The sequence below is a fragment of the Podarcis bocagei genome (genome assembly GCF_964188305.1).
Source record: "Podarcis bocagei genome assembly, chromosome: 2".
NCBI lineage: Eukaryota > Metazoa > Chordata > Lepidosauria > Squamata > Lacertidae > Podarcis > Podarcis bocagei.
Window position 1 is genome coordinate 74,289,064 of NC_138126.1, and position 14,415 is coordinate 74,303,478.

General features: G+C 41.3%; 1 protein-coding gene across 2 annotated transcripts in view; it reads right to left on the reverse strand.

The window, feature by feature from the left end:
* JADE2 (jade family PHD finger 2) overlaps positions 1-14,415 on the reverse strand; it is a 149,896-nt gene that overhangs the window by 44,320 nt on the left and 91,161 nt on the right. The window lies entirely within an intron of this gene.

Genomic DNA, 14,415 nt, shown 5'->3' on the forward strand with positions numbered 1-14,415 from the left:
TTTTGTATGTCTTACTTTGCTTTTTATTCTCATTATACCAGATTTCTCAGTAACAATAGCTAGTAATGTGATCCTGTCAGTGGCTGATCCACAGCAGGAATCTTTACTTTGAAATTATACCAAAGACGTCTTGTTAGCAAAAGTAATTTCTGGCTGCTACCTTAGTCACGTGATTATTTGTTTTTTAATAATTGTTATTTGGACATTTTATTGATATTTTGTTAATTAGCTAAGATGTTGATAATGGGAGAGAAATGATATACAGTTTTTTAAAAGATACAAATAAATAAATAAAAACTAGCAACTAAAGCAGGAAAATCTACAAATGTTAAAATTTCACCAAGCCTTCATTCTCACTCAACTTGTTCTTTGAGGGTTTTTTTTTTTCCATTCCAACACTTTTCCAAGGCCAATAGGAATGCAACCCCACTGTTCAATGGAACAGTCTGGCATTGAGCATGTACAATAAGGCTAACTAGAGCACCATAGCTCTTACCTTTAAAAACACTGAATAAGCAGGGTGTCTCAGAGGGGTACTTTGAGAAGTGCTATATTTGCAAGACACTCTTGCTGCTACACATTTTATTTTGCTAAGGGTATTTGCATCATATTTCCCCAACTGAAATCTAAATCAATAAATAAATGATGAATATGCAAAAGAAAACAGGTTAGATGACCACAATTAAATCAAAAGTACACAATTAACACCACCTAACCCAATTATCTTATTCATAAGCAGGATCATAAAAGTGATTTTCAGTTATGGTTCACACCATATGTTCGTGGTACAGAATGATGCTGTGATTTATCTGTAATATGCACACATTGCATTCAGTGCAAAATCAGTGGTGTAAACACAACTGGCAAATGCACAACTTACACTCCTGTAGCGCATATTCAGGGTGCAATAATTATTCCTCTGCACCCAGTACAAAGTTGTAACACAGATCTGCTTCCTTTTTTCCTATTTTGAAATATTAGAGCATTGATTGGTGTCCTTTGGGCTTTTTAGGTCCCTTTGTTTCTTATGTTTCTGGATGTATGACTGCCAGACATGAGAATATGATGAGCATACATATTAATTTTACGCAAATAACAAATGCCCTTTAGACATTGCTCCCCATCTCTCAGATCCATTCTTCTATGCACTCCCCTTGAGACCAAATACACTGGTTACATCTGACCAATCAATGTAAGCTATCTTCAAAGGCTCTTCTGCAGGTGCTCCTATCAAATGGGCTTCCTGTTGATCTCTAAGGTGGTGCACCCTAACCTCTGGCCATGACCCCTGGGACAATGATGTGATGAACTGAATGTGAGGATCAAAAGAGGGGAGGAATAAAAGGCTTCTCTTAATACGGGCAGAAAAGTAACAACTGCAAGATAGTGTAAAGGTTGGATCCAGACTGCAAAAGGAGTAGTTACAGAATAATAGGTTGAGCTTCTGTTCCTCTTCGCTTCCCATCCCCTTTTCTTTTCGTCATGTACTGAAAGCCTGGTTCGCTAGTTTTTTAATTGGGAGCTTTTCCAGTTGCAGAGCAGGAGGTACATGTTTCGAATGAATGAATGGAAATTCATGCAAGTACACAGAGCCCCCTTGCTGCTGCTTCACTCCTTCCTTCATGTGCGTGGACAAAACAAAGTAGAAAGTGAAGTTTACCATAGCTTACTGCCATATGTGAACTGGAAACCAAGCAGAGACGTACCTGGGGGTTTGTGAAACTGGCCCCCGCTGGGGGGCGCAGGCCCAGGGAGGGGGAAGGAATCACCTCTCAGACTATGGAGTGTACAATGTATGTGTGTGGTGGCACGCCGCCGCTGTCACAGTGAATTCAAATGCAGGAGAAGCTTCCAGTCCTTCCTGCAGCATGGCACAAAAGTGTGCAGTAAAGTGATATTTTTCGGCGGGTGGGTGGGTGCTGTATCAGCTCCTTGCAAGGATGCAAGGGATCCTATGTACGTCTCTGAAACTAAGGTCAACGGCTTCCAAGCAAGCCAGGATTCGGAAGCCACATATGTCCTGGGGCTTAGAAATCCTATTGGCAACATGGACTCCCACTTTCCCTGTGATGTTAATGCCCTTGATTATTGTAGTGCTTGCTCCACCCTCCTGCTGCCAGACCCTGTTGGTGCCTCAGACTAGGAAATGTCAGCAGGAACTCTTTGGGGCTTGTTGCTCTTGAGACAGCATGTCACACATACTGGCACGGGACTCTCTTGTGTCTCAAACCACAAATTCTAGAATTTCATCTATAAGCATGTTTTGTTTGTTTGTTTGTGTTTGCTCTACAGAGCCAGCAACCTAAAAGAGAGCCTAAAAAGGTGTAAGAATTTTGCCATTTCCTCCCCAGGTCTCCAAATATCCCCACCCCAATTTTTTTCAAGGTATGAATGGCCCTGTAAAAGTGTGCAGGGGGTAGTGGGTATATATGGTGCACCTTTAGTAGATACCCCATATAAAAGGTAAAGGTAAAGGGACCCCTGACTGTTAGGTCCAGTCATGAACGACTCTGGGGTTGCAGCACTCCTCTCACTTTACTGGCCGAGGGAACCAGCGTACAGCTTCCGGGTCATGTGGCCAGCATGACTAAGCTGCTTCTGCGGAACCAGGGCAGCGCCCGGAAACGCTGTTTACCTTCCCACCAGAGCGGTACCTATTTATCTACTGGCATTGCACTTTGACGTGCTTTCGAATTGCTAGGTTGGCAGGAGCTGGGACCGAGCAACAGGAGTTCACCCCGTCGTGGGGATTCGAACCGCTGACCTTCTGATCGGCAAGCCCTAGGATCAGTGGTTTAGACCACAGTGCCACCCGCGTCCAGATACTCCATATAGTTACAGATAATTAAGTCTGGCAATTTAGCCTCTTTTATTCTTCTTCATGGTAATGGGCCTGCAGTCCAGGATGTCCTGATCCTGAAATGTCACCCCCTCCTGGGCTTGGGTCTAGGACCATGGTTCCCAATGTGGGGTACACACCCCACAGGGGGGCAATTTGATTTTTAAGGGGGTGGGAATTTGAGAATGTTATTAATAGTTAATAACTCATTTTAGGCTTCCTCCACGTGGATAGGAATTCACTTTTTAAATAATAAGAATTATATCTCACGGGGGGAGGGCATCAGGATTTTAGAGATGCTTAGGTGGGGCATGGCCAAAAAAGGTTGGGAGCTACTGATCTAGGGTATGATTATGGTACAAGTAGTTACTTCCTAGTTAAAGCTATTAAGTAGAAAGAAGCTGGTTTTTTGTAGCATTTGGTGAAGCACTGCCAGTGATTGAGAGCTGGGACTTTGGTTCTCTATTCTCTTTGCCCTGTAGCTATTCCCAGTACACACCCCTTTCACAAGCGTTTAGGTCTCAGTATCCAGTCCTTTCTCTCTCTTTACGCATTTCTGTTTCCCCACCTCTTGTCAAGAACACTAAATTCTTTGAAAAACCTAAGGTTGTACACTGAATAAATTATGGAAAATAATGCAGAAAGCTGAGCAGTTTTGTGCTAACAGCTGTGCAGAAGACCAAGGATAGGCACAATATTAAAATAGAGAGGGGGAGTTAAACATTGTTGAGAGAATAAGGTGTATGCAATTTGAACAATTTATTCAGATACCACTATCTGAATTTTGGCAGGGAGTAATTGGCTCAGAAAACATGCAGATCTACAATGTGCTTGGACACCTGGGCAACATAAAGAGCGTCTCAAAGAGCCATCCATTTTCATGCTGTTTTCCTTGGCCTGACAAGTTTAGGCAAGGGTCTGGATTGGCATCTTGCATGTCTATGTCAGTCTGGGATTCAGCCAGCCAGACAACACAATTCCCTACTAGGGCTTTCAAATGCTAGAATAGTTACGCTAGAACATGCAGAGAAACCTAACAGTACCAGTTTTGCTGTTGGCAAACCTCATGGATGACTACAGGATGCTTTCAGAATCTTAATTTGATATATAATAGGAAGCATGCATTGACTCTGTGTACTTCCCAAATTATAAGGCAAATGGGGGTGATTTGGGTGAGGTTTCCATATTCTGTAGTTGGATTGTGCCGCTAACAAAGCAATGGATCAGGAACTTGCTAAAGTCCCAGGTAGACCTCGGTGGCCTTTTTAAAAAAAGAAAAAAGGCAAAGTGAAGCATAGTTGATAGAGAGCTCTCTCTTTCTGTATCTGCAAAAATATGTTATGGGGAACAGAAACCCCATTTAAAAAAATAAAATAAAAATCAGTTGCCTACAATCTTGCAGGCTTAATCCATTCTGGAGAGGCTCTTATGTCTGCAACCTTCATGCACCTCTGTAAAACTAAAAAAGTTATATCTCTGTTTATATTCCCCATTGTATGGGGAATGGAAAGAAAGCAACAGATTCATTTTTCTAACAGATCTATCTGGTCTCAAATAATGTGTTGAGCTGAAAAGACATAAAAGTTGCTAAAACGGATGGGTTGCTTCCCAAAGCTACAGGTACAGGTTGAATCTTGTGGCTGGTACACAGTCTTAGTATATACTGCTTCATGGCACAGTACACACAGACAACTTTTTGAGAGGGGCTTTATAGCTACTGGCTTCTACTGAAGATGGCAGTATAAAGAATCATTGTCCAGCGAGAGCTTGAGTATGCATATTAGCACCCTTTAAAATGATAAGCCTTTTCCCTAATCGAGATCCTGAGTCAATGAAGGAGAGGCTATGTGCATTTAGATTATCAAATCCTGGCAGGTTTCTGACCACGACACATGCCTTTTCTCTGAGGACTGAGTAGGATCACAATGCTAGAAAACCTGTTGTAGCTATTGTGGTGCCTCTCTCTCTTTGCCTCTTCCTGGGGAGCTGCTTCTATTCCCTTTTCCCTTCTTGTTTGAGTGAAGACCAGGGTAAGGAATGGCTGGGGAAGGCCCCTTTGATCAGGCCGCTCCCCCCCCCCAAAGGAGCAGAGCCTATATCATGCCATTGCTGAGCAGTGATGTGGGGGGATGGCAGTGAGAAGAGAAAACGGAGTGTTTTACAACAAAATACCTCTGTTGTCTAGGCTGCAATCCCTTTGCTGTCCTTACCTTTCTGCCCCCAGATGCTCATTCCACCCACAGAACCTGCAGACACTGTTGTGCACTCCCACCACCCAGTTGTAAGAGGGAACAAAGAGGTACCGAATGGACTAATGTTCCATTTCCCTTGCACTTGCCCTGCCTAATTCATGACAGGCTGGGTAAAAGATCAAAGCTATCCTTTTGGGGAGGACTGTCAAATTTCTCTGACAAGACTCTGTATTTCTGACATTAGGCAGGTCTGACATGGGAACACGGAGGGAGATCCCTTCTGCATCAACAAAAGTTGAAGGGCCCTGCCTCTGGAAAATGGGGGGAGGAGGACCCTAGCCCTGAAGCGACTGGAATGCTTTCCATGAGCTGGAGGAGAACAAGTCAGTTCATCAACCATTTCAGGATCCAGTTATGTTTTGGAAAACAAGTGCCTTTCTACTTGTTCTTCACTGCTACAGAACCTGAAGTGTGTATTGCAGGCCAGATGTGACAAAGCTAGCTAGCTTGAGGATTCTTTGTTTATATATTATTGGAAGTATTATTTCATAGGACTGAAAGCATTAACTGAACAATTCATTCAAGTTGAAGCAAGGTCTGTCTAAACAAATTATTCTGCTGTGCTATTAAATGAGAAATGAGCACTTCCATTCTACAAATAACCTAAATGACACCTGTGCTGAGAAAAAACATGTATTTATTTCAATGTAAACCAATTATTTCTATGTCAACCAACTGTTAAGAAATTCAAAGCCAGTCAACCAAACAAGTTTCAATATTTGGAAGCCCTAGTTTGCATGATTCCTGCTTTTCTTTTCTTTTTTCTTTTATGCAGTCTAACAGGTAAACTAAGGTGGAGGACAACAAATAGTCTACCGTAACTGACCACATTTTTCTTAATGCTCATACATTAAATCTGAGGTAGAGCCAGTACAGATATTAAGTAGAACAGCAATTATGGCAGTGTCTTTGCTATGAATCTATGTTTCAAGTTAATGCTAAGCCATGGTTTGTTTAGCTTAACTGTGGTTTTATTTCCACATCTCAACTCGCTTCCCAATGAATTAGCTATGGTTTGTATGGTTTATTCGGAGCCAACAAACCATAATCTGAAACCATGGCAATCCTGACTTGCATTAACCATGGTTTGGTGTCATGTCTGATCAGACTATCTTGACTTCATCCTAGTTTCCCCCCCCAAATCTCCATCCCAGCCATTCACTTTGCATGGTTACAGAGGTACGGGGCAACGTTTTCTGCACCTTGTCCTCACTCTACCTGACAGCAGGCTTCTTCCTCCACAAACCTCCTTGCTGACTAGCCCTCTCTCTCCAGCCTAGCTCTGCAGCACCCTTGTGGGAAGAAAAAACCTGAGAAAAAGGTTGGGCCATTTTCCTAACATCTATCCAGGAACGCATAATAAAAGCATAATTTTGCTCTTAGCAACTTATCCAATTTTAAAAACCAATGCAAAAACCCACACGAAGGAAGCAGACAACACCAACTTTTGCTCCTCCACACTCAAGTGCTTTTTGCAGCTCTGCTTCTGGGAAAGCCACATTTGCGAATCCTATGTACTTAGTACATTGTTGACCGAAGAGTGACTCCAGAAAGCCATTTCCATGGACCCAAGCATGCATGCTCCCTTGAGGCAGTCATGCTGGACCCTAGGTATCAAGGCTGTGAAGAGCATGTGACAGGTATTGTCCAGTAAAGGACAATAAAAAACCCATATACACACCTGGTACTTCTTCATATTTCCTTGGAAGGTGAATAAACTTCTTAATATGTGTAATCTAAATTGGTATTCTTGGGACCTAAAACACACAGAGAGGTCAGTGTCTATGCCACAGCTACGGCAGACAAGACTTTCTCTCATAGACTCCCTCTGCTGCTGCTAAGGATACAAGGATTTCACAGCAATTGGCACCCCACATACATGCAGTCAAAGACTGGAACAAGGAAGAGGTAAGGATCTTTGTCAACCTGTGGAATAGATAGGAGGTGCAAATGGAATTCCAGAGAATGTACTATAATCTAGTACAGTGGTACCTCGGGTTACATACGCTTCAGGTTACAGACTCCGCTAACCCAGAAATAGTGCTTCAGGTTAAGAACTTTGCTTCAGGGTGAGAACAGAAATCGTGCTCCGGCGGCGCAGCAGCAGCAGGAGGCCCCATTAGCTAAAGTGGTGCTTCAGGTTAAGAACAGTTTCAGGTTAAGAACAGACCTCCGGAACGAATTAAGTACTTAACCCGAGGTACCACTGTAGTATTTATCCACCTCTCTGAAGAAGTAGGCCTACAGAGGTTGCATCGTTCAGCTCACCAGTTAAGCAGGAAGATGAACACTTGTATAAAAAGAAATAAGAAAGTCACTACTCCCAATAAAAACTCTGTAACAGAAGCAAGCCCTGAAATGCTAAAAAGAGGCAGGGGGACAAGAAACCAACCTCAAATGAAATAAACCACTGTTCCTTTGTTTGTCTGTGAGTGGAATCCTACTTCTTCACAAACCGTGGTTTAAACAAACTATGGCTTAGCATTGGGTCCGAACTGTTCTCCTTTCACAAAGCAGGACAAAGGTGAAGAAGGTACGGAGAGGGTTTTCAAAAGAAATATAACACCAAGCCAGAGTTGACAAAAGCACTGAGAGGGTGCCTATTTAATTCAAAGTGGAAACAAACTTCTTATGCCTGCAACTGTATCCTTACCCTACGCCTTCTGTTACAGCCTTTTCCCTCTGGCCAGTGAAGACTGTAAATTTTTCATTGTTAGTGATATCGCCAGCTGAACCCACAAGAAATGGGACAGAGATGCTGAAAAACCTCTTCCATCTCCTGGCTGGCTTTGCTTAGTTCTGAAGGCGAGCAGAAGACTGGCGCTCCACTGGGGCTTTTAAACAGTAAGCAAGAATTATATGCGATGCCTGCATGAACGGGAACGCTCGTTGGTTATACGGCCAATCTCCTTCTCTTGTCTCTTACACACATACACTTGCATTCCATTTATGTGTAATTACATTAGCACTGTAATTAGTTTGCCAAGCTCCACTCACAAGTACCCCGGAGCCTATTCAAGTGACAAATGTACTTGATGGGTATGAGGCGATTAATGGCTTATGAATCGCTAAACGACGAGGCCTGAGGGTAAAGTTCTTTTTCCATTTATGCTCCATTTATCTTCCTCAGCATCATATAAAGTTATTGCTATTCATAAAGTTTTCTTTTAAAAAAAACCAAAAGAACTACTGAGTGGAACTATTGGCTTTTGACAGTGTTCAACAGAGGAGCTCTCTTAGCCATCAAGTATCTTGTTCTTCACTTATGTCACAGGCATGAGAGAGAGAGAAATTGCAGAGCCAGCACCATTTCTAGACAGTTCAGTGCTTTTCACTCTAGAGCAGCAGGGGAAATGTAATATGCAAGCAGCCCCTTGAAAGAAAGCTGGAATCTCTATAGCAATTCCAGACACAGTGCTAAGGGACTATGTAATTAGACCAACACAAACGAATTCAAAAGCACACGCAGGTCCTGCTTTTCAATATCCCAGGAAATTGTTTGTTAAGCGAGTGTTTGCATAACAAGTTGATGACTTTCATTATTTCCTATGGGGACATATCTAATTCGTGATTTGTTGCTTCTTCCTCCCCTCCCTGCTTTCTGACTGAGACTACTGCAGCCAATCAGCAGAAGTCAAACAAGGGGGGGGGGATTTGTCTGATCTCTCCAGCTCTCCAATTTGTCTGATCTCTCGTCCTCCCTCCATGCTTTCTGCTTAAAATGGCTGCCGCCAACCAGCAAAACACAAACAAGTAAGGAAGTGGGCAAACTCTCGGCTGTTCAAGATATCTGAATCAGCCATTTGTGTAGTGAGGTTTGGGTATAATTCTTTGTGTTTGGATAACTGAGATTTTGGATAATGAGCATTCTGATAGCGGGGACCTGCTACATAAAAACAGGCCTGGGAAAGCCGTGGTTCAACCACTATGGAAAGGAAGCTATCTATTTATATCCCTCCTTGTGTAAAATAAGTTACAATGGATATAAAGACTGCTTGATGGGTGTTTACTAATTGCCAACTTTTTTAAAAGGAAGGACTGCTGCACCAAAAAACTGCATGACAGGCAGAAACAGAACAGGTGGTGCTTCCCATCAGATCTATGTTCTGAGGAAAGTGTCAATTGCTTAATTTCTGCCGGTCCTGCTTTAGAGCAAAAATACAGGTACAGGAGCAATGCCAGCAAGAAGGTTGTCAACTCTAGTGTTTTTCATAGACAGCAAAAGGCAATGAAATGTGTCAAAACCTCACAATGGTCTGAAATAAGTAGTCATAAATTCAAAACTTACAAACAGAACTCCATTTGTTTGTTTGTTTGTTTGTTTAGTTGGTTGGTTTGTGATTATATTTATATATCCTGTCCTTCAGTATTTCTACCCCCAGGGCAGTGCTACAAAACACTATTAAAAAAGGATCCCACTTTGCATTGCCAATGCAATCTCTCCGCTGAGATTAGCATCAGGCAAGGGTGAGGCTCCAATCATCCCATTGAGAATTCTCTTTCTTTGGACTCTCATCAACCACGTCTTCATAATGATGTTCTGTGGTAGAGGTGTGGTGGTTTGGCATGCTCATATTAGTCCCATGGCAAGAGGATCAACAGTTTCCCATTAAATACACATTTTTCTACTTTTGAAGTGTTCTGATAATGAATTGCTTAATAAGCCAGAGAGAAATATTAACAGATGAACCACCTTGTGCAATAACTGAGACTTATTTCCAGCTAAACTGCACTTCAACTGAAATCAATTTACTGAAACCAGAACTCTTTTCGCCCTGCAGAGTATATTGGAGAGGATGATAAAATTGCTCATGAGCAACAATTTTAAGGCCACTGGCTGTGCCATTAGTTGATTCCCAACAGCACAAACCTAATTGTGTGTGCGCGCGCACACAGACACACACACACACGCATACTAATATGTATAACATATATAAGCATTCTTAGATACTGAGATATAATAAATATTGCTGCAATCCTACAATTTTAACAGGAAGAAACTCTACCGCCTAAGCCCTAGGTCTTTTGTCTTCTTTTTTATTTTACTCTTTTGGCAAATTTCAGCAGTAAGCATGTGGGCAACCTTTTTTTAAAAGCAGCATAAGGCAGATTTCAAATCAGAGACAGTATTTCCTATGCATTAAATGTTTATCTTACTTTTAATTTATGACCTTTTATACGTTTTTTGTGGGAGGGGGATTATTGGTTTAGTTGTCGTTGTTACATATTTTGTGTTCTCATTTGGTATTCTTATGCTGTAAATGAAGGGTGGTATATAAATTTAATAAATAATAACAATAGCAGCAGCAGCAACAACAACAATAATAATGTTCTTTCTGTAGATAGCTTTAAGAAAGGCACTTAAAATCTGTCTGCTTTATTTTGAAAATGCCCTTTACCTACCCCACAGGGTTTCTGCAAGAATAAAAACTATTAAAACTATCAGAATGTGAACTGGGATTTCAAAGCACGAGAAATAAATAGGACTGGTTCTCTCCCTTAATCCCCCAAACCCTGGTGTGCTGGTGTGCTCTGATTGTTCAGTGACAATGATACCAAATCATTTCAAATATTCCAATGGAAATTAGAGGCAGAGTTCTCTCAAAAGATAAATCATGCAATCTGGCTACAGCATGGTGGGGTCAGGAAATTCTGAGCTGGAAGGGGTATATTTTTAAAAACTTTCTTAGCATATAAGTTCATTAAAATCACATTTTCCAGTGCTTTCTGAACTCACAAGTCCTAAATCAAAAATACCGGTGACTGAACTTCAATATTGGTGGAGATCTCTGTTTAAGTACATGCAAGTGCTTTCCTCTGAAATCGCTAAAACTTGCTTTCTGTTAGGATCAGGAGGTGAACTTGTTGACAAATCACCAGCTCTGGATATATCCCATGAACGTCAAAGGGATTATTTAGAAATTGATGGGACCCTTCCATGCTTCCTTCCTTTCTAAATATTTACCTCTGATTTTGCTTCCTTTGTAAGAGGAACAACACAATGCTTGCTTCTTTTTAAAGTGGTGCATTAAGATGCTCAGGTGATGCAGTGATGAGTGCCACACAAACCCTTCTCCATAAATGAAACAAAATACAGCTAGCAGATGAGCCAAGCGTGCGCTATGAAGCTCCTAGATATTTCATTATGAGCACATCCCGCTAATGCACTTAAAAGATTTACAGGAACCAATTAGCACCCTTTATGCCACCCACCAACATCAATTATTTCTTAAATTTAAGATGATGGCAAAATGTTTTTAGAAGTCACTTTATAATCAGGACACACACACACACACACACACACACACAGCCTCTGTAATAAAGCTCTCCTATCACAGAACTGTTCTGAGACAACTCTGATTATGAGGCTATTTTGTTCCTAGTATCCTCTCAAGTCCGGATACATAATTGGCTCCCGGTTTTGAGGAGGTTCTGGGCAAAGTGCCCCCAGTGCTGCCCCTATACAGCCCTGTTCCTGTGTGTGTATGAGGGGGGCTTACCAGGAGATAGGGGTAGGGAAAGCAGCAACTTACATACCTCCCCAATGCTCCCAAAGAAGCATTGCTCCTGTACTGGGGGCCCTGGAGTAGGATTAAATGAACGTGGAGAATTATCTAAACCTGTTTTCACTGTTTTCTCAAGGAACAGTAGTGATTGCACTAGCTGGGCTTCTCTAAGGAAGGAATGCCACAACTGAAAAGGCCCTTTTCCTTACGTTACAACACAATTCTATCCCACTGAGTTCAATGGTGCTTTTTAGCAGGATTAAGTCTGTAATAGGATCGCAACCACAGGCAAAGTAAAATGATCGGAACATCAACAAATCTGGCTTTGTCATTTTTTCTATCATTCTTTGTAAGAACATCCACTACATCAGAAGTGGTAATCCTAATGGATTTTCCAGCAGTAACTGAATCATTACTAGCTCCTCAAGTGCTGTCCCAGAGAGATCTGCATGGGTTTTTAATTCTAATGCAGCAGAACATTTTCCTCGCATTATGCTTCTGCGCCCCCATGAAGGCAAATATTGAAGTCAATGAGACCTCGGGTCTCTCTAGTTATAAAGCACTTATTTGTATTGATCACTTGAGGCCTTTTAAATACTTCATATTATGAACTTAATAATACATCCCACGGCTGCATACATTTGAAAAAAATCAATTTTAATAGCAATGTTGCACATGTTCTGTAAAAAGTAATAACTTATTTAATGAAAGACCAACAAAATCAGCTCTGGAATGTCCAATGGAGCTGCTTCAGATTGACAGTGGTGAAAAACTAAGTGAGACCAAGCTCCAGATCTGTTTCCAAGGCTTCTATAATTGCTAGTTCACATCTAATTCCTATGATTGATTGCATCCTCCATTCAAAACCGTTAACACAGTGTTAAGTGGCAGTGGGTTTACTGGTTTTCTTATTCATATAAAAAGAGATGAGAACAAAAAAATTCAGCCCTCACTTGAAGGCTTCTTGTGCAACACATGGGTTACCAAAAAGAGTTCCAAGAAAATGAAAGCTGCCTTCTAAACTGATTATAGGGTATTTCCTGCAAACTTTATCCTAAGATGAGTTCACTTCCCCTACAAAATCAAAGAGCTTGGTAACCATACATGTGGAAGACAAATGGATGAACTGACTCTTAATGGCATCCTCCTCCTGTTTGTAATATATGAATAGCAATATGTAGTCAGACATGAACAAGGATGATCTATACCACAGGAACTGGTTGGAAAGCAGATAGAAGGAAGTGGGCCTGACAATTAAAGGAAGTAGAATCCATGCTTAAAAGGACATGGCTTCCCACATCCCACCCACAATTCAAGAAATAAAATACACAGTGCCAAGGAGATGAAAGACGGGACAGTATTAAGCACTACTTCAGATACAATACCAATATATCAATGATTTTGATTCAGACTTCATTCACTGAAGCACAAAAGAAGATCAGTTCTATAAATGGAATATACCTACAAGGCATTGCAAAGACAAAATAAAATAGATTGCAACACAGCTCAGGGGAGGGGGGGAGGGGGGAGTTTAAAGAATCTTTAACCAATCTTTAATTCAATAAAGATCGGAACACGAAAAGGGCAACAGAGTAGAGCAGAGGTTCTCAAAGGGTGTGGCCTGCCGTATTGGTGTGGCAAGAAGATTCAAGGACAATCAAAGAAACATTTAAACATTTCAGTACAGTATAGTATCTGTATCTGTACTGTATCTCTATAAATTTATATTAAAGAATATGGATAGGTATCTTTTCAAAATGAGAACAGGAGCATAAATCGATACTGAGGACAATCCTAGCTGTGATCCAGAATCACGGTTCAAGAGTGCTGGAGAAGACTTGTTGTTTTATACTTGCTGGATGCCCCATGATCATCTTATAAGGTAATTGATTTCACTTGTTATAAATCAAGCACTGCCAGGGGTTGTTTCTTTTTGTTTCCCGATGTATTTCTTATCAGAAAAAAAAAATTTGGTGTGGCGTGAACAAATTTTTATTCAGACAAGGAAGTTTGGTCCAGACAAGAAAGTCTGAAAACCATTGGAGTAGGGTTTGCATTCTACTTATCCACCTTACCCATTCATAAGACACACATTGCAGAATACAGAAAGCACTAGCCAGACTACTACCCTATTCAGTGTTGGAGAACATGCTTTGTCCCCAAGTTAAATCTCTGGCATCTCCAATTAGGAAACCACATTGCAAGTGATGTTAAAGATGCCTCTGCCTGAGTCCCTGGAGAGTCACTGCCATGCAAAGTGAACAATACTGGGTTTGATGGATGAACAGTCTGATCTGGTAGAAGGCATATTATGTGCTCTGGTCCAAAAACTGAGCAAAATATAGAATACTGATGATTAAAGTCGAAACCAGTTGTAAAGTATACACATTTCTGGGTCTACAAAATGTACAAGAGAATTATTTCAAAATCAAGTGCTAGCTGTTTTGTAAAAGACCAAGATACTAAACTGTATTTCAGGAAATTATATGTGAAACATCTCCTACAGTTCCATCTACAAGTGTATCTTCATCTCTCAGCCCCCTCCTCACGAGAAAGCCGAACACAGAGACATTATTGACAGTGCCTCTAATCAGCTGTTACTGGCAGTACAAACAAGACTGATCAGGAAATCAACTGCTCATGAGAAGAGCTTTGCTCCCACGCACCCAAGCTCAATTTAATAACTGCTTTCCCTTCCTCCTTGAGGAATAAATAGACCTTAATTAAGCCTTACTGGAGACTGTGCATTAGATCAGGATTTCTCAAATCGGTAGGGGCCACCCTCCCCACTTGAAGGGCACAAGAGACTCTTGGGGGA